The sequence below is a fragment of the Bubalus bubalis genome, chromosome 2 (genome assembly GCF_019923935.1).
Source record: "Bubalus bubalis isolate 160015118507 breed Murrah chromosome 2, NDDB_SH_1, whole genome shotgun sequence".
Taxonomy (NCBI): domain Eukaryota; kingdom Metazoa; phylum Chordata; class Mammalia; order Artiodactyla; family Bovidae; genus Bubalus; species Bubalus bubalis.
In genome coordinates this window covers 68,956,900-68,984,338 of record NC_059158.1, presented here as the reverse complement: position 1 = coordinate 68,984,338, position 27,439 = coordinate 68,956,900, and the positions used below count along the sequence as shown (strand labels likewise).

The 27,439-nt window shown below is 40.0% G+C and overlaps 1 protein-coding gene across 1 annotated transcript in view; it reads right to left on the bottom strand.

Moving 5' to 3' along the window:
• Nucleotides 1–11,542, bottom strand: part of CWC22 (CWC22 spliceosome associated protein homolog) — a gene marked incomplete at its 3' end in the record, with an annotated part of 48,815 nt that extends 37,273 nt beyond the window's left edge. The window contains 1 exon segment of the mRNA XM_045163706.1: nt 11,361–11,542.
• Between the last annotated feature and the right edge of the window lie 15,897 nt (nt 11,543–27,439).

Sequence of the window (27,439 nt, the reverse complement as noted above, 5' to 3'; positions counted from 1 at the left end):
AAAGCAAGACAGTTCCAGAGAAACATCTGTTTCTGCTTTACTGGCTATGCCAAAGCCTTTGACTGTGTGGATCACAACACACTGTGGAAAATCCTGAAAGAGATGGGAATACCAGACACCTGACCTGCCTCTTGAGAAATCTGTATGAAGGTCAGGAAGCAACAGTTCGAACTGGACATGGAACAACAGACTGGTTCAAAATAGGAAAGGAGTACGTCAAGACTGTGTATTGTCACCCTGCTTATTTAACTTATATGCAGAGTACATCATGAGAAACGCTGGGCTGGAAGAAGCACAAGCTGGAATCAAGATTGCTGGGAGAAATATCAGTAACCTCAGATATGCAGATGACACCCCCTGTATGGCAGAAAGTCAAGAAATAAAGAGCCTCTTGATGAAAGTGAAAGACGAGAGTGAAAAAGTTGGCTTAAAATTCAACGTTCAGAAAACTAAGATCATGGCTTCCAGTCCCATCACTTCATGGCAAATATATGGGAAAACAATGGAAACAGTGGTTGACTTTATTTTTGGTGGCTCTAAAGTCACTGCAGATGGTGATTGCAGCCATGGAATTAAAAGACACTTACTCCTTGGAAGAAAAGCTATGACCAACCTAGACAGAATATTAAAAAGCAGAGACATGACTTTGCCAACAAAGGTCCGTCTAGTCAAGGCTATGGTTTTTCCAGTAGTCATGTATGGATGTGAGAGTTGGACTATAAAGAAAGCTGAGCACCAAAGAATTGAGGCTTTTAAGCTGTGATGTTGGAGAAGACTTGAGAGTCCCTTGAACTGCAAGGAGATCCAACCAGTCCATACTAAAGGAAATCAGTCCTGAGTGTTTATTGGAAGAACTGATGTTGAGGCTGAAACTCCAATACTTTGGCCACCTGATGTGAACAACTGATTTATTTGAAAAGACCCTGATGTTGGGAAAGATTGAGGGCGGAAAGAGAAGGGGATGACAGAGGATGAGATGGTTGGATGGCATCACTGACTCAATGGATGTGAGTTTGAGCAAACTCCTGGAGTTGGTGATGGACAGGGAGGCTTGGCATGCTGCAGTCCATGGGGTCACAAAGAGTTGGACATGACTGAAAGACTAAACTGAACTGAAGATATGATACTAATTAATTCTTCAGATACTGTCAAAAGTTAAAAAAAAAAAAATTCATATCCAATTATGGGAAAAGTCATTTGGTTATGTTCCATGACAGATTCAGATTATGAGAAATAAGGAATATAATAATCCTCGGCGTAGAGTTTGTCTATGTTTTAATCATCAATGTGTGACCCCCACAGTCTTAAACACTGCTTTGCAGCTGCTATGATGACAAATAATCATTTTACATAAACAACAAGAAAAGCCTGGCATTAGAAGTATTATTACCATCACAAACTTCATATACAATCCTGGGCCACTGAACAACAGTGCAGACAGCGACTGATCACATCTCCAGAAGATAAATGATCTATCCTTTAGCTTAGACTGAGTAACCAGAAGGGGTACTGATAAAATGGGGAAAAAAAAAAAAAAAAACAAACCCTTCTGACAGCCAAGAATTGACACCGACACAGAAACCACAACTTTTAGAATGGATTTCCACTAATTTGCAAAAGAGAAAAATTATGCCAATATAAGCTGAAGCCCATGGGGTCACAAAGAGTTGGACACGACTGAGTGACTGAACTGAACTGAAGTCATCATATGGAACATGGATTATCTGAGGTCAATTCTGTTCGGTCCCATCTGACCCATACAGAATGATGTGGGCATGCACTCATGTGTTCTTAAGATACGCCCACTTACTGTTCCACCAACTCTTTAGTTTACAAATTCTCTCTTGTCTACAAATGCCTGCCAAGACCAGATATCTGGTGAGCACTAAGTACATTATTGGGGATTTTTTTATTGATGGGCTTTAACATACAAGACAAATGAAGCACTTTCTTCAACAATTCGATGACATGGGGGACCAAAAAAAGAAAGAAATGGGTGGCACAACTGTTATAAGAGGCTTAACAGACTTAACACATGTAATATGTGGACTGTGTTTAGATCCATAGTTGAACAATTTGCCCTACTCTATAATGGGGTGTGTTTATATAGTAGGATCCATGCTAACTTGAAATGAGCACTAACTCAGTTGACCAATATCCTCTATGCAGTCTTCCGTCCAAATAAAGGAGGCAGACTGGAGGTCTATTCCCTTAATGGGGGACAAAATAATGGAAGAGCACGTTTTCTAGTCCAGTTTAATACTATGAACTTGCTGAAAAGTATGATATGCACATCATGGTTTTATGGGTAGAAGAATGAGAACAGAGTGGAATCTGGACTTTCAGAAATACTTAAATCCATACAGATAAATGTATTTTCAACCTAAGAGAACTTACCTTAGCATGTACCTAAAATAAAATGTATTTCAAAATCAGCCTTTACCTATATTGTCCGACTCTTTGCGACCCCATGGACTGTATGTAGCCTACCGGGCTCCTCCGTCCATGGGATTTTCCGGGCAAAGGTACTGGAGTGGGTTGCCATTTCCTTCTCCATATACCTATATAGTGTATACTATATACCTATAGAGCCTTTACCTATATAGTGTGCCCAAATTGATAATAAAGGAGATAGTCTAAACTCTAGTACCAATAATTTATAAACATTCAAAAAGCATTTTTCTCAACTGTAAAACATGTTTTCCAATGAGGTAAGTCATTTTAAAATAATGTGATGGTTAGTGACCCATGGCTGACAGGAATGATACAACGGTGAACACAGCTTGCCCAATGCTGTGCAAAACCAGCCAAAGGGAAGAATGCCAATGTGTATAGTAGCTCCACAACACACTAATTTGCCATCTACACTACCAATTCTACAGCACATGACAATGATGTTTCCAAGATATGTGAGATGAACTAATTACATACATTTCCTGTGTCAGAAGTCAGAAACATCTAATTTAGAGTCAGATAACAATAGCAACAACAACAAATAAATAAAACTGTTATAGTCACAAAGACACTATACCAGGTACTTCATTTCTATATTCTTATTCAACCTTCATGGTTACCCTGCTTGCGTGACTTTTTTAAACCTTATTTTTCAATGGGAAAACTGAGGTACACAGAGTTGAAGCGATGGGTACAAATAAATCACTGCTAATAAGTGACGGAGCTAAAATTCAAGAAAGTTTATCTGATGCCAAACCATCTGATGCTGCATCCCAAGGAAAATACCAACATTAGTAAGCTGATGCCAAATTGGTAAACTATAAAATGTAAAAAGACACAATCTATATATACTATGCATAAAATTTTCCTAAACTGATCCATTCAAAGTTCCAGAGAGTAAAGGTTTTGATGTTAATATAATGAGGCCCTACTTTTTTTTTAACATGAATAATAATGTTAAGGATCCCTTTATTTAATTTGCATACCAAGAATTCACTGTGACCAGGTACAATATGAGCAAATAAATCACTTGACTATTGTGCAATATCTAGTATTTTCCTTGACGATCCCTCTAGGGTCTAAAACCTGGTTTCTCTTCTCATCCGACACACATACATACACACACACACACACAACCTGGTTTCTCTTCTCATCCTACACTCACACACACCTGGCAATTTTTAATGCCTTTAATTTCAAATTATCTCACCCATTTAAGTTTACTGAGTTTTCTTTCTGATCAGTGACATCTTTCACCTTTCTACCCTTCAACCATCATCACCAAATACTTTTCTGGCAATCAAGTACAATCTGTTACATTTCTATGTCCCAAAACATAAGAGTGAAATTGATAATACTATAGACTGCTATCCCAGTTCTAACAAAATATGCATAAAGTACTATCATCGTCCAGATTTATACAGAATATGCCTGCAGGGAAATTCTGAGAGTTCAATATCTGCATGCTTGATACGTAGACTAATTGGAAATTCCTGCAATGAGAGTAATTTATCTAGAGTTTATAGCTCTCACTGCTCTTCTTAGCATCACTGTGTGGATTTCATGATGAATTATTAAATTTCTCTCTCCTTGTCACAAGTAAGTCACTCAGCAAAACCACACCTGCTCTCCTGAGCAAGGAGAATATTTTATAATAATAAGATGTTGTTTCAGCAAGCATCAGAAAGCAAAATACTTAATAAGATTTGTAAGAAGACTGCTTTAGTAACTGGAAACTATAAAATTATACATTCTGCAATTATCTCAAAAGTTCAAAAAACAGGAAAATATTCAATTAATTAATGCATTACTTTCTCAATTATTTCAAAATAAAACATCTACTACTGTCCCTTAGGTATCTTCAATCCATGTTCGAGGAACTTGTGGAAATATACTATCATAAAATTGTTAAAAGAAAGTCGATTTCCTTTAGTTTGCTCTTCTGCATTCTACATAGTAATAGTAAGCATGGAAAACTCCAAACATTATAAGAGAGTTTAAAACAAAAAACAAAATAAGAAAATGGAATAGTAAATAGCATTCAAATTAAAAGCTAGTGCAAATTTGTTCTTAATACAAAATGTAATGGAAAGGTGGTGTTGATGGAATCCTTGGAAAAATTTCCAAATAGGACACAAACGGATGACTCTTCCAAATACTCATTTTCCTTTTCAGGGAACAGATAGGAATAACAGATTGGCCACAGTTCTTAAGCATGAATGACAAGATTGCCATGGCCTTTCCCTATTTGTACTAAAGGAAAAAAAAAAATTGTTTAAGAAAACTGCTTCCTTATTTTTCCTTGCTATTTTTTTGAATACATACATATTAGCAAGAAATTTGCCCCATGATATGCCACATAAGAAAAAAATTTGATACTGTAATTCGATTTCAGCACAGGTTCATAATACCAAGAAAATAAAAGGGTCAAAACTTTTCAAGAAAAGTCACAAGAGTGACAATCTCTTACCTGCTATTCTGAAATCCGAAATGTCTTAAAAATACAGATTTTTGGTAAACTCATTTGACAGCAAAATCTGACATGCACTAACTCGAGACTTTATGTGACTCTTCACATGATGTACTATAGAAATATTACATGTATTTTACTAGCTGATGTTGCCCTGGGATCCCAAAAGGGGGATTACTTAATAAATGTATCTGCACTGTATTCTTTCTGTAAAAATCTGAACAAATTCTGAATGTCAAATCAGAATTATCAATACAAATGTAGAAACGCAGATCTGTCCTCCCTGTCTGCTTTCTGGTACACTACAGTACACCAGGTGTGTGCCTGGACGCACAACCATCTGAATGACTGAAGGTTACCACGTAGACGTGACAGGCTTAGAAGCTGTGCAGATAGTATTAGATATTGTTTGGGTTTTTAAGCAATGAGGAATAAACAACATAAACACTTCTGACTGGTCTTTGATTCTATGTAGGGAAGACAGCACCAACTTGGGGACTTCTTAAGACAGTAAGACTCGGATGACTAAAAAAAAAAGACAAAAATCTAAAAGTTCTTGTCATTTTTAAGAACTCAGTGACACCAATGTGTGTTGTGTGTTAAGTCGCTTCAGTCATGTCTGATTCTTTGCGACGCCACGGAATGTAGCCCCCCAGGCTCCTCTGTCCATGGAATTCTCCAGGCAAAAATACTGGAAGGGACTGCCATTTCCTTTTCCAAGACCAATATTCATACCAAAAATCACTCATTATAAACTGAGAGTAAGTGTTAACCCCCATTCACTTCCCACACCATGAGGCCAATCCATATTAGTCTGTTTAAGTTACCAAAGAAATTAAAATGATAATGATCATATGAATATGCTACCTAAACTTTTTTAAAAAGTCTTTTCTGGTACATAGGAAGATCCAGCCTTTTCACTAGAATGCAGGCTCTATAAGAGCAGGAAGTTGTTGATTTTTGTTTCAAAATCTCTATCAGCTACTTCTGGATTTACAGTATTGATTTCCAAATGAGTTAGTTTTAAAGAAAAATTCTATATGTTGAACTTATTTACTGATTCATTTAAATATAATTATGACATATATGGGGCAAATTCCCTTTATCCTGCCCCCTCTCTAATTCCATTCTTTCTCTATACAACCAAGCTTTTTCTGGTAGATGAGTTCACATAAAGTGCCTCTAATTCTTAATCTCCCATTAACCCCTTTTACCAATCTGGTTTCCACTCTTGGGATTCCACAGTACTTATCAAGGTTACATAATGACTTTCTTGTTGCTAAATCCAGGGGCCACTTCCTTCTTTTATAACACTGTGTCTAGCACTTGGTACTGCTAACCACCTTCTTGAAGTTCTCATTTCTCATCTTACACCAAAGACACCAAGTTCACTGGTTTTGCTTTTGTCTCTTCTTCTGTCCCCCCCTCTAACATTTTACCATTCCACAGAGTTTAATCTTTGCTCAGGGATTTTTATCTGTTTTGTTCATTATTATAATCCCCAAAGTTTCTCAATACTTGTTAAATGAACAAATGAATAGTCCTTAACTTTCCTTTCTCCACATTCTCTCTGGAAGACCATCTCCACTTCCACATCTTAGGCTAATATTCATAAGAACAATTTTACTTCATCCAATCTTTTCTACAAGTGTTCCAAACCTTTATCTCCAAATGCCTATAGAAACCTCTATGTGGATGCACCAAAAGCCCGCTGAACTGCAGATGCCCAAGTTGGAACTCATTTCCTCCTCTCCTCCAACCAGCACTTCCTCTAAAATATTACCTGTAAAACTAGCCAAGTGACAATTTCCTCATTCCCTGTCAGTCATCAAATCTAACTGATCCTACTTTCTCAGTTAACAGGAGACAGAATCAAATCTGCCCATTTCCCCCCACCACTCTCTCTGCCCTTGTATACAGGAAAAAAGTAAGGGGAAGGCTCCATTTAGGGAAGATCCTATAAGATAATCCCTGGTTTCATTTTAGAAGAAGGCAAAATAGTTTTGACCCCTCTAATAAGATTTCTCATAGGTCTTCTTTATCTCCAGACTATAAGGACTTTCCCAACTTGCCTCTAAAAAACATAGGGCGCCACTGCATTCTACCCACACAGAGCAAAAGGATTCTGTAAATACCTGCAATGCTGCCTGGAGAGAAATCCAGGCCTTAAATTAAAAGCACATCCCACTACAATATAACTGTATTATTTCATACTTTGGAAATTTCCTTCTAAGTTTTTAAAATGAAAATTCTGTCTCAATGCCTACTGTATCTACCATCAGTCTCCTTATATTATTCTTTAATAGAAAAGAGTTCTTTGGTAGCAGTTCTTCTCGTTAACTCAGTAAACATAAATCTTAAGGGATGTCTCTGGGGCTTCCCAGGTGGTGCAGTGGTAAGGAATCCGCCTGCCAATACAGGCAACGCAAGAGATATGAGTTTGATCCCTGGGTCAAAAAGATACTCCTAGAGCAGAAATGGCAACCCCACTCCAGTATTCTTACCTGGAAAATTCCATGGACAGAAGAGCCTGGCAGACTACAGTCCAGGGGATCACTAACTGTCAGACAGACACGACCGGGCACACACAAGGGACATCTCCACTGCTGCTAGGCCTTTAATCACCTGACCTCAAACCCTGTTAAGCCCACCTCATCTTGCCTTCTAGTTCCCCACACTTCACTTGGTTCACAGCTCAAGTGGCCAGCAGCAGAATTCAACTTTCCTCACTAATCCCAGCACCTGATTCACTGAACAAATACTATCAGTATGGGTTTTACTGATCTGTGATTAAGTTAAATTTATACCCATTGTAATGACAACAAAGAAGAGACAAAAAACCTTACATGTAAAACCTACATAACCCTCACCACTTAATATATACCTTGTCTGGCAAAGAAATATCTCCAGCGCTTCTAACCACCCACTGAACAGTACTTTTTTCATTTTGTCTTTAAAGTTTGCATTTGTGAGGAAAGTCTCCTTTGTGAGGTTTTTTATAACTGAAAATGTTTTTTTATGGGAGAAACAGGAAAACAGAATGAAAAGAACTGATATTTATATTAAAAAGTGGTTCAGAAAAGCACTTAGAGAAAGTAAAAGGCTGAGAAAAAGCAGGATGGTCATGGTCTTTTTCTTTTTTACTTTACCCCCAATTCTTTGGAAGCAAGTCAAGAATAGAGGGTCAAAGGCAGTGCCTATATCTTGTGAGGGGAGATGTATGTTAAGCTGCACACAAGGCATTGAGGGCTGAGACAGAGTTCCTATTATCAGGCAGAGCAGAGAGATCTAAGTGCTACAGCAATGTTATAAACACAATACTACTAGAAAAATGGAAGGGCAAGTAAATGGGTCTGGGGAACAAAGAAAGAAATCGGTCTAGAAGCTGCATTGTGAAGGACAAGTAGGTCATTCAGGCAATGAGACAGCACGTATAGGACTCAGAGGCGTGAAAGACCATTTGGAACACTGGATCCCTGAAGTTCTTGGTCACTGCTATATATCCAGAACTTAGGACAGTGCGCGCTACTTAATAGGTTCCAATTCTAAAATCAAAGATAAAAGGCGGTGTGTAAGCTTTTGATGATTGTTCCTAATTCTTCCTATGAAGAACTCCCTATAATGATATCTGACAACTTCTTTACCATGGAATACCACAACAGTCTTGTCCCACATACCAACCCTTACTTCTAGGAATGGCCAAGCTGTTGTCATCAACGGTATCAAGACAGTACCATGAGGAGCCAAACCTTACCTGTCTTCACCGCCACCCTCCCTCGGTTAACCTGGAGAGTAGCTTTAATATCCTTCCCTATTGAGATGAAAAAAGTATCAGTTCCTTTCCTACCAGTTCCAGTCCAAGAGGAAATCTGACCCTCAAGGTGTAGTGACTTCAAGTTACTAAAACAGGTCTAATTGCCGAGAACGTTGCATGCCTTCATTCATACCACTTTGTTCCCCCCTCCCCAAAAAGCGTTCATCAGCTTGCCTTACTTAAGTATAAGGGCCAGATATGTGCTCTCAACTCTCACAGTACAGCTTTGAAGGTGGGCTTGCTGATGATTAGATGATAGAGCCACTTAGTAAATCATATTCTAAATTTTAAAGACAATTTGAGGGGGTGGCCTCTACAGAGATGTTTATAAAGTAGCCCCTAAACACAGCACTACATTCTAGATCAGAGGCTCCTGTCATCATGTCTAGAATAAACCTATCCTGATAAACTAATTCAGGAAAGGACTCACAGGGTAGCTTTCAAGGTGAAAGTACTGAACTCCTGTCTGATCCATTTATGAGTTGGTGTGATCACTCACCTAGAGCTAGACATCCTGAAATGTGAAGTCAAGTGGGCCTTAGGAAGCAACACTACAAACAAAGCTAGTGGAGGTGATGGAATTCCAGCTGAGCTATTTCAAGTCCTAAATATGATGCTGTTAAAGTGCTGCATTCAATATGCCAACAAATTTGGAAAACTCAGCAGTGGCCACAGGACTGGAAAAGATCAGTTTTCATTCCAATCCCAAAGAAAGGTAATGCCAAATAATGCTCAAACTACCACACAATTGCACTCATCTCACATGATAGCAAAGTAATGCTCAAAATTCTCCAAGCCAGGCTTCAACAGTACATGAACTGAGAACTTCAAGATGTTCAAGCTGGATTAGAAAAGGTAGAGGAACCAGAGATCAAATTGCTGGATGACAGAAAAAGCAAGAGAGTTCCAGATAAACATCTACTTCTGCTTTACTGACGACGCCAAAGCCTTTGACAGTGTGGATCACAACAAACTGGAAAATTCTTCGAGATGGGAATACCAGACCACCTTACCTGCCTCCTGAGTAATCTGTAGGCAGGTCAAGAAGCAAGTTAGAACCGGACATGGAACAACAGACTGGTTCCAAACTGGTGAAGGAGTATCTCAAGGCTATATATTGTCACTCTGATTATTCAACTTATATGCAGAGTACATCATGCTAAATGCAGGGCTGGATGAAACACAGCTGAAATCAAGACTGCTGGGAGAAATATCAATAACCTCAGATATGCAGATGACACCACCCTCATGGCAGAAAGTGAAGAACTAAAGAGCCTCTTGATGAAAGTGAAATAGTGAAAAAGTTGGCTTAAAACTCCACGTTCAAAAAACAGATCATGGCATCCAGTCCCATCACTTCATGGCAAATAGATGGTGGAACAAAGGAACTAGTGACACATTTTATTTTGGGGGGCTCCAAAATTACTGCAGCTGGTGACTGCAGCCATGAACTTAAAAGATGCTTGCTTCTTAGAAAAAAAAGCTCTGAAAAACCTAGACTGCATATTTAAAGCTGAGACATTACTTTGGCGACAAAGGTCAGTCTAGTCAAAGCTATGGTTTTTCTAGTAGTCATATATGGATGTGAGAACTGGACCGTTAAGAAAGCTGAGTGCCAAAGAATTGATGTTTCTGAACTGTGGTGTTGGAGAAGACTTTTGAGAATCCCTTGGACAGCAGAGAGAGCCAACCAGTCAATCCTAAAGGAAATCAGTCCTCAATATTCATTGGAAGGACTGACCTTGAAGCTGAAACTCTAATATTTTGGCCACCTGATGCGAAGACACGACTCAATGTAAAAGACCCTAATGCTGGGAAAGATTGAAACCAGGAGGAGAAGGGAACGAGAGGACGAGATGGTTGGATGGCATCACTGCCTCAATGGACACCAGTCTGAACAAACTCCGGGAGATGGTGAAGGACAGGGCAGCCTGGTGTGCTGCAGTCCATCGGGTCGCAAAGAGTAGGGCACGACGGAACGACTGAAAAACAAGTTATGTAGGGATAAAGGATAACAGAGGAAGAACACACGTAATAATGAACGAACAGTCCTCAGAACTACGTGGTAAATGATGAAAAAGAAACGACTCATGATATTTTGAAGAAGCAGTCACAAAAACACTTCGCCGGAAAGAGGAATGAGAGGAGAACTTCCACAGCTTTTTAATAAACCAGGGTTTATTAATCTCACACCTATGGTTCGGGGCCTAGGCACTAAGAAAGGGGCCTGCGGCCCCGAACCAAGAACTCGAGAGGCTCCAAGTGATCCGCGCCCAAAACACACCTCACACGAAAGGAAAGGGTACCCGCGCTGGTGCTGGATTCCACAATAAAAGCCACCGCGGAGAGACAGCTCCAGGAACCTCCCCTGTCCGCGCAGGCATTCTCCATCCCACCGCGCAGTCCCACTCACTGGGGCTCTTCCGCCCGACCGACACTCACAGTCCAACCTGGCGGGCCACCGCGCGGCGGGAGACCCAAGCGCACCCGAAAACCGCCCACGGCCGTACCAGCGAGCCCGCACCTACTCCTGGGGCCCCTTCATTTCCCACCCGGCCTGGCAACCTGCAACCCCAACTCCAACTCGCTGCCTGCTGCGAGTCTACGGACTTCGGTAATTACCTGGAGCTCCACCGCGCCGCCATTACACCGGAAGCACGTCACTTCCCCTTCCCGGGCCCCGCAGTAGGAAGAAGGCGGAACGTGAAATACATAATAACCTGACGCTAAACTGACTCTGATACGTTATTGTATTAACTTATTTTAAACATTGTTTTGTAATACCAGATTCAGAGCCGTCGATCCGGCCACACTTTTCCCTTCCCAAGACAACGACAAAAGAAACACAAACTACAAAACCCATAACCCACCGCCAATGCGGGCGGAAATGACGGACTCACTTGTAGGCTGAGAAGGCAGCAATGCACGACGGGAATTATAGTTCCTCTGGATAAGGAGCATAGAGTTTGCTCTGGAAGCTCACGGGCAACCTAGTTCTGTCTTAAGATTTTTTTTAGTTTACTGTAAACTTAATTCTCTGCAGTTGACAAAAAACGAGACCTTAGTTTAGCCACTTTTCTGTGAAAATCTTAAGGAACAAGACACCTTTTTAGACTTTTTACAATAGTTAAACCAAGAACCAGAACAAAAATGTTACCAACTGTAACAAATGTTAAGTGCCTACCGGGTTACAAGATTGCAAGCCTAAGTCAATAGGAAAACATTGGATCACCAACAGAGTGAAGTAATGAGGAAGAAATTAACTCTGCAGATAAGATGATGCCTCTATTTTAGGTAAAGGTACCAACCAGCTGGCGAGACACAGGAGAAAATTTTCTGACTGACTTGGAAATAGAAGTCTGAGGTGATCAGTAGAAGCATTTTCTTAATCTTGACTTTTCAAAAGTTACAAAACATAAATGTTAAACTACTTGTTACTGTTTGGAAAACTTCAGTTCAGTCAGTCCTGTCAGACCCAAGGACTGCAGCTCGCCAGGCCTCCCTGTCCACCTCCAACTCCAGGAGTTTACTCAAACTCATGTCCATTGAGTCGGTGATGCCATCCAAGCATCTTATCCTCTGTCATCCCCTTCTCCTCCCACCTTCAATTTTTCTCAACATCAGGGTCTTTTCAAATAAATCAGGGGGCCAAAGTATTCGCGTTTCAGCTTCAATATCAGTCTTTCCAATGAACACTCAGGGCTGATTTCCTTTAGGATGGACTGGTTGGATCTCCTTGCAGTCCAAGGGACTCTCAAGAGTCTTCTCCAACACCACACTTCAATTCTTGGCGCTCAGCTCTTTTTATAGTCCAACTCTTATACCCATACGTGACTACTGGAAACACCATAGCCTTGACTAGACCACATCTGGTTTTTAATATGCTGTCTAGGTTGGTCATAACTTTCCTTCCAAGGAGTAAGTGTTAATTTCATGGTTGCAATCACCATCTGCAGTGATTTTGGAGCCCAAAAACATTAAGTCTGACACTGTTTCCACTGTTTCCCCATCTAATTGCCATGAAGTGATGGGACTGGATTTCATGATCTTAGTTTTCTGAATGTTGAGATTTAAGCCATCTTTTTCACTCTCCTCTTTCACTTTCATCAAGAGGCTCTTTAGTTTTTCTTCACTTTCTGCCATAAGGGTGGTGTCATCTGCATATCTGAGGTTATTGATATTTCTCCCGGCAATCTTGATTCCAGCTTGTGCTTCTTCCAGCCCAGCGTTTCTCATGATGTACTCTGCATATAAGTTAAATAAGCAGGGTGACAATATACAGCCTTGACGTACTCCTTTTCCTATTTGGAACCAACCTGTTGTTCCATGTCCAGTTCGAACTGTTGCTTCCTGACCTGCATACATATTTCTCAAGAGGCAGGTCAAGTGGTCTGGTATTCCCATCTCTTTCAGGATTTTCCACAGTGTGTTGTGATCCACACAGTCAAAGGCTTTGGCATAGTCAATAAAGCAGAAATAGATGTTTCTCTGGAATTCTTTTGCTTTTTTCAATGATCCAGTGGATGTTGGCAATTTGATCTCTGGTTCCTCTGGCTTTTCTAAAACCAGCTTGAACACCTGGAAGTTCACAGTTCACGTATTGCTGAAGCCTGCCTTGGAGATTTTTGAGCATTACTTTACTAGTGTGTGAGATGAGTGCAATTGTGCGGTAGTTTGAGCATTCTTTGGCATTGCCTTTCTTTGGGATTGGAATGAAAACTGACCTTTTTCAGTCCTGTGGCCACTGCTGAGTTTTCCAAATCTGCTGATGTATTGAGTGCAGCACTTTCACAGCATCATCTTTGGGGATTTGAAATAGCTCAACTGGAATTCCATCACCTCCACTAGCTTTGTTCGTAGTGATGCTTTCTAAGGCCCATTGACTTCACATTCCAGGACGTCTGGCTCTAGGTGAGTAATCACACCATTGTGATTATCTGGGTCGTGAAGATCTTTTTTGTACAGTTCTTCTGTGTATTCTTGCCACCTCTTCTTAATATCTTCTGCTTCTGTTAGGTCCATATCATTTCTGTCCTTTATTGAGCCCATCTTTGCATGAAATCTTCCCTTGGTATCTCTAATTTTTTTGAAGAGATCTCTAGTCTTTCCCATTCTATTGTTTTCCTCTATTTCTTTGCACTGATCACTGAGGAAGGCTTTCTTATCTCTCCTTGCTATTCTTTGGAACTCTGCATTCAAATGGATATAGCTTTCCTTTTCTCCTTTGCTTTTCGCTTCTCTTCTTTTCACAGCTATTTGTAAGGCCTCCTCAGACAGCCACTTTGCTTTTTTACATTTTTTTTTGAGGTGGGGGGGAAGCTTACCTTTCTTAAACAACTTAAAAAAAAAAAATCTGTATCTTAAGTTCCTCAATCGTGTATAAGCCAGGCCTGGTTTCTCCAAGACCGAACTATTATAATTTTAAAGTTCTGGTACTCCTCAAGCCTTTCTAGAAGTACAAAAGTAATATGATTATGGATGAAGACACAGGAGCAGAATGGCTTATGTTTAAATTACAAATCAATTGATATACTCATGGACGATTGCCCTTAGGCAGGTTACTTCGTACTGTGGGACCATTTCCTGATCAGTTAAATTGGAACAATAATAGTCCCCACCCCCTAGAATAGTTTTAAGGATAGTATTAATTGATACCTTTGATGCATTTGTGATAATTCCTACTATATAATAGTATTATCTATCCTTTTTTATATTTAAGATATTTGGCATAGTTTAAGGTACATTTTGATGTCTTAAAATATTTAAGTGGATAGATTTCAATTCTACTAATATGTGGCATAGGATATGAATGATAAACATTTGTATCCATATCTGAAAAAAGCACAATACCACCACTACAATTATTGATCGAAATAGGAAAGAACCAAGGGGAGCTGGATGGACCTGGGAAAGACTAGGTTTGTCATTTGTGTCCTCAAGAAAGCAAACAGTGATAGAATTAAGAATGTAAAAAAAAAAAAAAAAAAAGGTAAAAGGAGATAACTATCAATAGATGGGATAGAGGTAACTCAGAGCAAAGATGAAGAGTCCCTCCTTGGAATAAAAATGGCAAGGCCTTTGCAGCACAGTCTTGCTTAGTCTTTGGTTGGAGTCTCCCCAAGAAGCCTATGACCTCAACTCAAAATCTGAGGCTGTCATTCAACCACACTCTTTGTAAACAGGCAAAAGGCCTTTTATTGAAGAGATATCTGAGCAGCACATTTCTGCATTTGTCACAGTCCACCGCTTGCATGTAGATTCACTCTCTATACACATTCACAGAACTGTTTTCTTCCTGAACAGAAACTTGAAAGACAGAAATTTGTGGGATAAACTGCAGTTTCCATCTTTGCAGTTGGTCTGTGCAGGAGCCACAACTGAATTCATTACTTAATTCTCTTCACTATTTATTCTAAATTTTCCTCTCTTTTATCTACCACCTCCGCTGGTCTCGAAAATTAAATTGCTAACGTGAAAACCTTAAGTGCTGAGAAACTTGAGCCTCGGGTAACAATCCCTTTCTCAGGCAGATGTTGTTGTTCTTGTCCATTTACAGTCACTGTTGGGCAAAGTAGAGGTTCCCAAGTGGGTCACCTTGAAAAGTGAAAGTGAAGTCGCTCAGTCGTGTCACCTTGGTACCACACATATTCTTACTTGTCCCCATTGAAGCCTACTTACTGCTGTTGATCAGAATTCTGCCAGGGTGTTGACTCTTCTTCCTGCCTACTTGTCCCTGAACTCAAAAAGGCCAAAGTTCCCAGGAAGCAGATGAAGCTTAGTTCAGTGGGACCTTTGCTCTGCCCCCTAGCAGGAAGATGCCACCTCTGGTGACTAGGACTTCTAATTCCACAAATTTAGAACTACAGAAATGGCAAACACTAAGTCCATTAGTGGATAATTGGGAAGTCTGATGACTAGGACTTCGAATTCCACAAATTTAGAACTATAGAAATGAGAAACATTAAGTCCATTAGTGGATAATTGGGAAGATGATAAATGGGGCTCTTCCTGTTTTAATCCATTGCTTTCTGGCCCCATGTATTGTTTCTTTTTGGGACCCTGAGCCATAGCAAGGTCTACTGCATCCAGGGGGACAGCATCTCATCTTTCCAGAGTATTGTCTCTTAGCAACTGCTTGAACTTCACTCTCAGCAGGCCATTCAGTGTTTTCTTAGGCCACCAGCTTCTGGGACATGCAGCATGTGGTGCAACCAGTGGAGCTGGTCACAGGCACCCTCCTGCACCAAATGTAATACTTCATCTGATGATGAATGGTGACTGGGTCTCCAGAATTTATGACATAGTATGTTCAGCAAGATATATTTCACTTTGTACCAGTAAGTATCTCAGTGAGGTTCCCCAATGGCTCAGTGGGTAAAGAATCTGCCTGCAATGAAGGAGACAACAGGAGATGCAAGGGTTGCCAAAAGTTGAACATGACTGAGTGACTAAGCACAGTGCAAGTGTCATGGTCAAGTACTCCCTCTTTAGCATAGCATCCCAGGACCTATTTTTCAAAAGTTGTACAGCCTTGATCCAGAAGCCCAGAAACCTGAACCATGATTTTCCTACTAAGGTTCCTATAAACTTCATAGTGCATCTTTTCCGGAAACTGACAATTCTAATGCCATAGGATCTGCCAGTTCCTTTAGTCAAATTTAGGCTACTTGCACTAGAACTCATAACTGCTGCAAAGCCCTTTCTTGTGCCAAGTTGCACCAGGTATTATGGGCCAGGAATGTAGTCTGAGGTCTGGAGTACCTTGTTTACAGAACCCAAAGCAGCCTCTTAGGTCTTGTGCTTTCTTCTTTATTGTAGGGGATGCAAGAGATGTTAGTTTGTGTTTTACTTTGAAAAGGATGTTCTAGCACTTCCCAGAATACTGCACTCTTAAAACCTCTAATAAATAAGAGGTTTAAATAAATAAATAAGGACAGGGCCCTGATTCTTCATAGGGTTCATTTCCTGCTCTCTATAGCACAAACCTCCAGCACACTAGCCACCTCTCGCTCAGTCTGTTATATCAGCATGATTTCATTGTTATAATGGATCTTAAGGACCTTATCCAGAATCTCCAGATGACCCAGATCTCTTTGGACTGTATATGAAAAAGGAGAGTTAATAGGGCTAGACTGTCAATACATGCTATTGTCAGTTTATTTCATGTGGACATTAATAATTAGCAATTTCATATGGACAATTATTTCTAGTTGTCTTTCTTGATCAAGGTAGAAAAGAAAGCCTTCTCCAAATCAGTGGCCACATACCATGTGAAAGTGAAAGTCTCTCAATTGTGTCTCTGTTCGAGCCTATGGACTATAAAGTCCATGGAATTCTCCAGGCCAGAAAACTGGAGTGGGTAGCCTTTCCCTTCTCCAGGGGATCTTCCCAATCCAGAGATCGAACCCAGGTCTCCTGCATTGCGGGCGAATTCTTCACCAGCTGAGCCACAAGGGAAACCCTGTGAAGTCTACCTAATTATCCTGCTTTAGCAGTACTACTATGCTTGGCATGGCAGGTGCAACTGGGGCTGCTACTTGGTTGAACTTATGGTAGTCTACAGTTATTCTGCTAGTTCATCTGGTTTCTGAAGGTGCCAGATTGTCAAGTGAAATGGAGTTGTGGTGGAAGCTATTATACCTGTATCTTTTACTGCCACCATACCCTAGCATTGTGATTTATTGTTTTAGATTTACTCTCTTGGACAGAAGAGGCAGTTTTGAAGAGTTATACTTGACTTTCCCCAAATATGATAGCTCTTACTCCACAGGTCAAGAACAATATGTGAAAATTACTCCAAAGTATATAATTGGGGTTGAAGAGACATGATGTTGCTTCAAATCTTCAGGTATCAGTGTCAACTCTCACTTGTTTCTAATAGTCCTCAAAATATATGGGTATTCCCTTTACCTGTGTACAGTCATTCAAATAAGTGCAAGTGAGTCCCTTTGAGAAAAGGAGGTCAAAGGAGTCTCTACAATATATACCTGATATGGTATTGCAGGGTGCTTCTTCATGAGACCCAGCTAAGTCTTCCGCCAGTGGTTTGAAAACTCGTACAGGTACAGGAACTTGGCAAGAAAGTGTGACTGTTTATTGGGACAACCACCCTCAGTCTCCTGCTCATCCATTCCTTCTTTTAATCATGTATGTGAGCAACACTCGCATTGGCTGCCCAAATATTTTGCCCCTCGTGGTGGTGGTTTTGTTGCTAAATTGTGTCTGATTGTTTTGATCCCCTGGACTGTAGCCCACCAGGCTCCTCTATCCATGGGATTTCCCAAGCAAGAATACTGGACTGGGTTTCCATTTCCTTCTCTAGGAGATCTTCCCAACCCAGAAATAGAACCTGCCATCTCAAACCCATGTCTCCTGCATTGCAGCCAGAATCTGTACCACTGAGTCACCAGGGAAGCCCATATTTTGCCCTTACTATCACCATATTCTATTAACCATATTCACAATTCCCTCTTGGCTGCTGCCTTTACATTCTTGTCACTATAATTGTGACTTCCTAGCTTCTGAGGGTTAAGTGTTGCTCATCCTCTGTTGCTTCAGGGCCCCATTATCCTCACTGCTACTAATTAACCAGGTTCCATGGAAGGCTCTCCTACAGGCAACCCTGCGCTGTAAATAGAAGTCAGCTTCGGTTGTCTTTCTTTGTGCTGCTGGTGTCTCTCTTACTAGCACAGTCCTGTTGGCCTTTCAGAATGATGTCCTCTGGGTCCTCCTGTGCAAAATGATTTTCTGGTAGGTTTTCTGGCCTCACATAATATATTCACTCCAGCATTTCCACTTCCCTGAGTTTTTTATGTCTTTCTCCAGAGTCAGCTCTGGCAGGTCAGGCATTTCCTTTTCTCACCATGAGCCATTACTTTCTCCAGCTGTCTGGGAGTCATCCTAGTAGCACATTAGCTTCACCCATTCAGAATAGAGGGTGTGTAATTCTATATTTCAAGAGGATGTCCCAAAGTCCACAAACTCTCCCCATCTAGTATTATATTCCAGTGCTCTCTACCAGTGAAAAGTTTTAGCTCTCACACTGCCATATTGTGCCAAGTACTAATTGTTCCCCATATACCACCTGGAAGGGCCTCTTTTTTTTTTTTTTTTTTTTTTTTTGCCAATCAGGAAGTGAGGGGTCTGGTTTCAAAATCTCAACTTACCACTTGCTTTTTTGGGTCCTTCCTGCTACTAATGTGCCAGTTGGATCCTCTAAGAAGTGGAAAGGAGAATAAAGGGTGTCTTGGGGGAGTAACACCTGTGAAAAGAAAGGGCAGGAAAAAAAGACTGGACAGAGAGTCAACAGATCACAATACAGATCTGAAAAAGTCTCTGAAAGCCCAACAGTAAGGTCCAAAGTGAAGACTAGCTCTTAGAAGAGTGTTGCCCTTGGGTGAAAGTCCAGGCCTTTATAGCACATTTTGCTTGGTCATTGGCTGAGGCCACCCAAAGAAGGGCATGACCTGAGCTCAGAAGCTGAGGCCAAACCTGAAGGAGTTAGTAGCTAGAGGCCATGAGTCATTTCTCGAAGAGGGATCTGAACATCTTAAAGATGCAATCCTATATCTGTTACATTAAGTACTAACACTAGAAATAATTAAGTTTGTTTGGTGTGTTCTGTATTTCTTAATTAGCTCACTGCTATTGTAAAAATCGGGGCTTCCCAGGTGGCTTGGTGGTAAAGAATCTGCCTACCAAAACAGGAGATGCAGGACACACAGGTTTGATTGCTGGGTCAGGAAGACCCCCTGGAGGAGGAAATGGCAACCTATTCCAGTATTCTTGCTTAAAAAACCTCTTGGACAGAGGGGCCTGGTGGGCTACAGTCCAGGGGTTGCAGAGTTGGACACATCTGAGCAACTGAGCACAGCATTGTAAGTATTGCGTGGGAAGAACTGACAGATCAGAAGAGGTCTCATCCTTCCCTGGGTTAAGTTCATATAAGAATTTCAGAGATTGTAAGGAAAAACCTGGAAATTTGTCATTGCCCTCACATCCATAATAGATTCATGGGAAACATTGATTAAACTCATATGAAATATCTAATAGAGAATTTTTCTCTCTTTCATTTTGATATTATTGGTACTATAGTAAATTCAGTCTCATTATTAAGCAGGTTTCTGCTTCTCTCTGAAGTTTGCCTAAAACTCTGTTTTAGACAACAGGCTAGTAATTATGTGATTAACAGAATGTAATCTCAGTGAAAAACATTGCACTAAGTAATCTGAACTACAGGTATTTCAAAGAAAAGTCTTGGGCACACTCTTCCAAGATAAAATGGCCTAGGAAACTTTTGGACTGTACCAGTGTACCAAGTCAGGATTCCCAGGACTCTTTTCTGTCCAAAAGCAGACATATTTCATCAAAGCTAACTACTTGATCCAAGGCCCAACAAAATACGAGTTATTTCAGAAGACTTAATAAATTATTGAGGGAAATATTAGTTTAGTAATTAATGCACAATATTTTGGCATTATTTTAGCATTTTATTTTTTGTAGATATATGAAAGAGCCGTTTCCTTTTCTTCTGAAACTATTTCAAATCTTCAGTATAGAAAACTCTGCCTTTGGGATTTGATTCCCCCTGATACATAAGCATTGAGAAAGAGATATTTTTACTGAGGCTCCTTACTTTCAGTTTTTCTTTTTTTTCAGTAAGAGTATTTCCTCCTTTTTACCTGAGTATAATTGGGCAAGTCAACTGTGCAACTATGTCATACTTGAAGTGTTACATTTGAGAATAATTCTTATTTAATTGTGAGTCGGGGTTAACTTTACCAGGGTTAAAGTTACCAGGGTTAGCTTTACATGTCAAGATCAACTCATGAATGACACTAGCTATTGACTTTAAAAGCAGTGAAGGCCAACCAGCTGAGTAATAACCATTGCCATGGAGACCAGAGGACCTAGGAACACTTTACTGATCTGAGGACCCTTGCTAATCCCTTTTTCGGTAAAGCCCAGAGGCCATCTTGGAGAGGAGGTTGGGGAGGGATAGATCTAGCATGTTAAAAAAGTAAGTAAAAAATTTTAGTCACTCAATCATGTCAGACTGTTTGTGACTACATGGATTGTAGTCTTCTGGGCTCCTCTGTCCATGGGATTCTCCAGGCAAGAATACTGAAATGGGTTGCTATGCTCTCCTCCAGGGATCTTCCTGACCCAGGGATCAAACTCTGGTCCCCTGCATTGCAGGCAAATCCATTACTGTCTGAGTCACCAGGAAAGGTTTACCTAAGTACCTGAGCATACTTAGGTTGCTTTTTTTTTTTTCAGGGGAGTGGGAAGCACTAACCTTCAAGGGGGTGTTTAGAACTATGTAAGGGCAGTGAAGGTTGTCATCATGCTAATGAAAGCTACTCCTGGCATTTTACGGAGGTAGGGGTGAGGAGGGGCAGGGGCAGCTAAATGTCTGCAGAGCTCTAGGAAGCACTATCTCCTTAGCATACCACTTGAATCATCATGAGAAACACAGAAATGGGGGTGTTTAAATCCATCTGTTTGGGTTTACAGAAGTGTCTTAATAGTTTTTGTTTTTTAGTTTTGGTTTGTTTCCCCACACAACTCAGTGGGGAGGACTCTTAAGGAAGGTAAGATTAGTTTAAATCAAATAAAGAATTACTTTTTCCTCCCCTAACCAGTCTGTAATGTGATTGGTCCTGTTACAGCTATCCTTAAAAACAGTTAATCTAAATGCAAAGTAATTATAGCAATATTTTGAAAAGCTGGGAGTACAGATTCTTGGCAGGAACAAAAGGTATTCTTTAATTGATTTTCTTTAAGATATGTTTTTGTCCAGAATGCCTGATTCTCAGATGATCCTGTTAGTCACACTGGAAAGCCAAAGCTTTGACCGACTGTTGTGTGACTCAATTCATATCATATTTTGAACATTTTAAAAAGCTGCCTGTGCTTATGTAACCCACATGTAATAACTTAAAAATGCTCTTGGAACTATTTCTGACAGTTTCTATGAAAACATTTTAATTGGGGTGGCCAACAGCTTTTAACTGCCATCGGGGATGTTTTGATATGGGAAGTGGGGAGGAACAGAAACCCACTGAAGAAGAGGGTTTGCCCAAGAGGGTTTGCCCACCCCCTCCACCTGTGTTTTTTTTTTCCTGACGATGTTTCCAGAAAGCTGTCCTTTTCAGACAAATGTTAAAGTTTCCAGAAGTTACATAGTGGCTTTTTCTGTAAACGAAAGCAGAGGCAGGAGAAAACCATTTACAGGAGAAAGTGGAGATGAAAAGAAAAATGGGATCTAATAGCAAAGAAAAGCAAAAAAGAAGCACAGAAGCACTAAAAAAATGGAAAGTAGAGAACACAGAGAATAAATGAAATGGTAATAAGAGCAGGTATTTCCGAGTCATAATCCAACAGGAGGGATTGATAATGACCTCTTGGTACAAGCGAGCAGACAGGAACTCTTCCTTTAGTGCAAGAGAAAGAGATGGTCTGTGCTGTCTTCTGGAACCTCAGCACTACCTGGGCCATTGGGAAGCAGGAGGGAGAGTGCTGAGCTTGGTTGCAAATGCTGGCCTTTGAGAGAGAGGCTGAGGGGATGATCCCAAGTACCAGGGAACGGTAGAGCACACTGGCTGGACCACGATGCCCAGAGCCAGCCTGTCTCAGTTTAAATTTACCACATGTATAATTTGTCACATAACAAATTACTCTAAAGCTAATGCTTAAAACGGCATTTATTATCTCACATTTTCTGGGAGTCAGGACTCAAGTGCAGCTTAGCCTTGTCCCAGGGTTCAGGGTCCCTCACAAGGCTACAGTCAAGGTGCTAGCTGGGGGTGCAGTCATCTCAGAGCCCACTGAGAGAAGATGCACTTCCACGATTCCTCACATGGCTGTTGGCAGCCTCAGGTCCTTGCTGCCCATTATGGAGACATTAGTTCCTTGCCACTGATGTGGGCCTCTCTATTGGGCAGCTCACAGTATGACTGTTGGCTTCCATCAGAGCGAACAATTGGGAAAGCATCAGAGAGGGCACAGTCTAATCTTGAAGATGACATCTCATCATCTTGTCTATCCCTTTTGGTAGAATCAAGTCACTAGGATATGGAATGATGGTGTGAAGACCAGAAGGTCATCTGAGAAGCTTGTTTATCATACCCATTAAGTAACCCAATCTGCCTTTACATTCCTTCACTCTAAAATGAGGAATAATAGCATTTACAACATTAAACAATAAAATAAAGACTTTTTTTTGGTCCATATTGTTTGAGGATGAACTAAAATAATCTATATAAAATGCCAAACATGGTGCCTTACACACTTACTTTTGAAATAGTGACCATTTTTTTTTTCCTCCCAGGGAATTTCCCTTTCTTTTCTCCCATACAAGAGCAAGTTTCCTTTGCTTATTCTTCAGAAGAGATATATGGCTTAATGGGAAGTTGAAGGCCTGCTGGTCTTCCCAGTTTAGTTTCCAAAAGCCTAGAACCTCTTGGAACAGAAAGTTTAGGAATGGATATCAAATAAATGGGGAAATCACTAGGGAAAGAGCAGGTCCTGGGAAGGAATAGTGGATCCAGTGCTGAGCTATCCCCTTCTTCATTCAGGCACCACATATTAGAAATATCCTTGTTTTCTATTTCTTTTGAATAAGCAATTTGATGGGAATTAAGGACATTTGAATAAGCAATTCAGTGAAGGAAAATGACCAGACTACATTATGCAGAGGGAAGATCTCTACAGTCTTATTGAACCCTGGAGCTTGTGTTCTGTAATCCTTGGATTAAGTAAAATGACAGGATCTTGAAAAAGCAATAAAGGGGATTTCACCACCTAGAGTTTAGGTTTAGATTTAGTTAGTATTTAATATCATTTGGTAGTATTTTAGAAGTTGTGTATCTGAAATCAGCAAATTAGTTAACATTGTCTTTGAATACTATTAGTATTCTATCATACGATCAAAGCTGTGCTAAGAAAATTGCTGACTGGATGGCTTAAAAGTCAGTGATCAACATATTGAGACATTTAGGGATAAAAAGAAATGAAGGACATTTCTCATATTTATGCATTTGATCAGTAAATAGGAAATATTACCAAGCACAGGTCATAAGAAGAAGTATATGAGGAATATGAAGTTTATGAAATATGTTCTCTACTTTCAAACTTTCTATCTAGTTGAGAGCTTTTGTCAAAGCTGATTTTTCAAAATCTAAGTGAGAGCCTCTGCAAACAGCCTTACATACAGTGTCTTTTATCAGGTTTCCCATCTGACTTTCGAAAATCTCCAGGGAACAGGTCGTTGATCCACAAACCTGTCACGAGAGACAGGATATTATAGCGCTTAAGGTGACTGGCCCTGAAGCAAAAGTGACTGCCAGGATTTGTACCTTGGCTCTGCCACTTGGTAGCTGTTTGATCTTGATCAAGTTACTTAAGCATCTCTGTATCTCAGTTTTCCTACCCATAAAGCAGTGATAATATGACTCATGTCATATGGTTATCATGAGAACAAAAAGAGATAATCCACAAAAATACCTAGAACATGTTAGTTCAGGTGTGTCTGGCTCAATAAACATGAGCATATTCTTACTATTAATATCTGATTGTGATTATATTTTTCCTTGAAATAACTGCTTAAGGTTTTTCTGCTCACCGGCTATTGCCATCTTACAATCACTTCATCTAGTTGCTATTTTTTTCCCCTTCTAGTTATGCCCCAAAGACATTAGGCATGGCTCCTAATCTTTAATTGCTCAAAGCACAGCTGTGGCATTTTGTAAAACTTTACTAATGCATACATGAATAGCATTATCTCAAGGAAAACCTAAGACAAAACATTAGGTGCCGTTTCTCCTGGAATCCATTAGTCATGCCCTTCCAAAGGGGCTCCTTGGCAGGTCAACTCTGTCCTTTACTCTGACTTGATATCATGATCTGAGGCTTAACTCATATTCTCCAGGTGGATATCCCCTCCCTCCTGTCCTTCTTCTCAGGGTCCAGGGCCCACACCCCACTTTATCTCTAGCTGTCTCAAAAGAAAGCAAAAAGCAGCTACACCATCATAATCTGTTCAGAGAGAACACATGCCCACAAAAAAATAATAAAATAAAATAGAGTTGATCCTTCTTGTTGTCTTGAGTATGTCCCTTCTCATTTTCTCCTTTGCTTTCTAAAACCCCAAGTCTATAAAAATGCTTATAACTGAAGACCTGCCTTTTCCTAAATACAAATTTTCTGCCACCCCTAGAACAAAAGGCACAAATTTCAATATGATTTCGCCTACACCAAACTCCATCCAAAAAAAACCTGTTTAGAATCCCACAATTCCCGAATTAATGTTTTCAGGAAAGGGAAAAATATTGAATCAAAATGATCAGGTTGTTAGGGTGGGCAATTGTAGCTCATTTCTGCTGGAGACCCTTTAATAAACTGTATACAGTGTTGTCCAACAGAAATGTAATGCAAACCACATATGTAATTTTAAATTTTCTAACAAGTAAAGTTTTAAAAATTAGGTAAAATTAATTTCGATGTTATATTTTACTTAGCAAAATATGCTCAAAATATTATAATTATATAAGCAATAAATACATTAATGAGATAGTGTATCTCTTTTTCATACTGTTTTTGAAGTCCAGTGCATATTTTACATGTAAGTTGCATATCTGTTTGGAACAGCTACTTTCAAGTGGTCAATAGTTACCTTTGCTAGTAATCATATTGGACTGCATGGAGAACATACCTCAGAATTGCCCCTAACAGGACAGTGGCCCTTCATGCTCTTGCAGCCAGAGAAAGTGTTCAGGTAAAGAATTCTATGCTGAAGAACCATTAGGGCAACTGTCCATCAAGCTGCAGGTGACCTCTGCAGAGGCTACAGGAGAATCAAACCCAGGTCTCACACATTGCAGGCGGATTCTTTACTGTCTGAGCCGCCAGGGAAGCCCAAGGATACTGGAGTAGGTAGCCTATCCTTCTGCAGGGGAATTCCTACCCAGGAATTGAACTGGGGTCTCCTGCATTGCAGGTGGATTCTGTACCAGCTGAGCTACCGGGAAACCCACAGTGCTCACTACAACCACCTAAAGCAGTAGCTGGTACCATTCCATTCCAGAGCTAAATAAAAATGACCAGCTAGTTATGAAATTAGGGTATTGTACTAGGAAAATTACTAAACAAATGTTCCTTTTTTCTCTTCAAAAGAGATTCTTCTCTTGTGAATATGAAATTATGTCTCATTTGTTTTTTTCCCCCTATACCTTCTATTGATATTTCCTCCATTTCAAGCCTGCACTTATTAATAGATAGAGACCACTCTTGGCTCAGGGAAGATTTGTGATAAATCTGAAATAGAAACAACTTACCCCAGCTTTCCCTGGCTTTTGTCTTCTGAAGTCAGGCACCTCTGGAGGGGGGTATATTGTAGCGGAAGGGAAGAAAGACTCATTAGGTGAGAGAGACTAACAGAGCTGGGTAAGTCTACAAGTAGGGGGAACTTGGGCCTCATTCAATGGTAGTACCTTAGCATGGGGTGAGGAGCGGTAAAATGGCAAAAATGACTACCCAAGGTGGTGGGACCCCAGAAAAAGTTTAGCCAAAATTTCTTTGACTTGAAGCCTGGCATGGAAGTGGTGGTCATTGTAAGTCATGTACCAATGGGCATCTTGGCAGTGATCGGTGTGGACCAAAGATTTGATGGGGCCTCCCGGAGATACACTCTGGGTGAGACTCTTCCACTTTTGCAGGGCCCAGAGTTCTAGCAAATTTGCAGGGTGTTTTCTGTTTTTTGGGGGGTTGATTTCTTAAAAATGTCAACATTTTCTCTAAAGAGTTTTCAGTTGATTTTCTGGAAGAATGGGTGGACTTTTTAAAAAATTTCAGATTTCATGAAATGAGCACAAAATTTTCACTTTTCCCACTGTAGGATTGTGTTTATGTATCTGTTTTTCTGGCTTCCTAAAAAAACAAGAACACTTATATCTTAAAAAATTTGGCAAAACTAATACAATTATGTAAAGTTTAAAAATAAAATAAAATTAAAAAAAAAGTTGATTTTTTTCTTACATGCACATATTTATGATCATGCATTCCAAAAATAAGAATTAAACCTTGAGACAGTAGCCAAAAATGGCATATGTATTTTAACCAAATTGAGTGAATATTTTAGTAGAAACATCCTCATTTTTGCTGCTATTTATAGATTCTGAAATTTTATTTTAGTTTAATTTTAAGTAAATATACTTTCAGGCTTACAGAAAAATTATAAGAATAGCACAATGAATTTTATACCTTTAAGCAAGATTTCCTGAATTTAGTGTTTTATCACATCTGCTTTATCATTTTCTCTCTTTCTCTCTCTTTGTCTCTTTCTCTTTTCTTCTCCCTTCATTCCCCTCCCACATACTCTCTCATATACACACACATACATACAAGTTTGTAAGGAAGTTGTAAAAGTGTCTCTTTACTTTTAAACATTTTAGCACTTATTTTCTAAAAACAAAGACATTCTCTTACATAACCACAACACAGTTAAAATTAGGAAATTATCACTGACAGAATACTGTGACCTAATCTACAGACCTTATGCAGATTCTGCCAATTTACCAGTCCTCAGTGGCAAGATGAAATCCTAGATCATACATGGCTTTCAGTTGTCATGTCTCTTTCATTTCCTTTACTCTGAAACAGTTTCTCGATTTTTTTGTTGTTTGGTCTTTTATTACACTGAC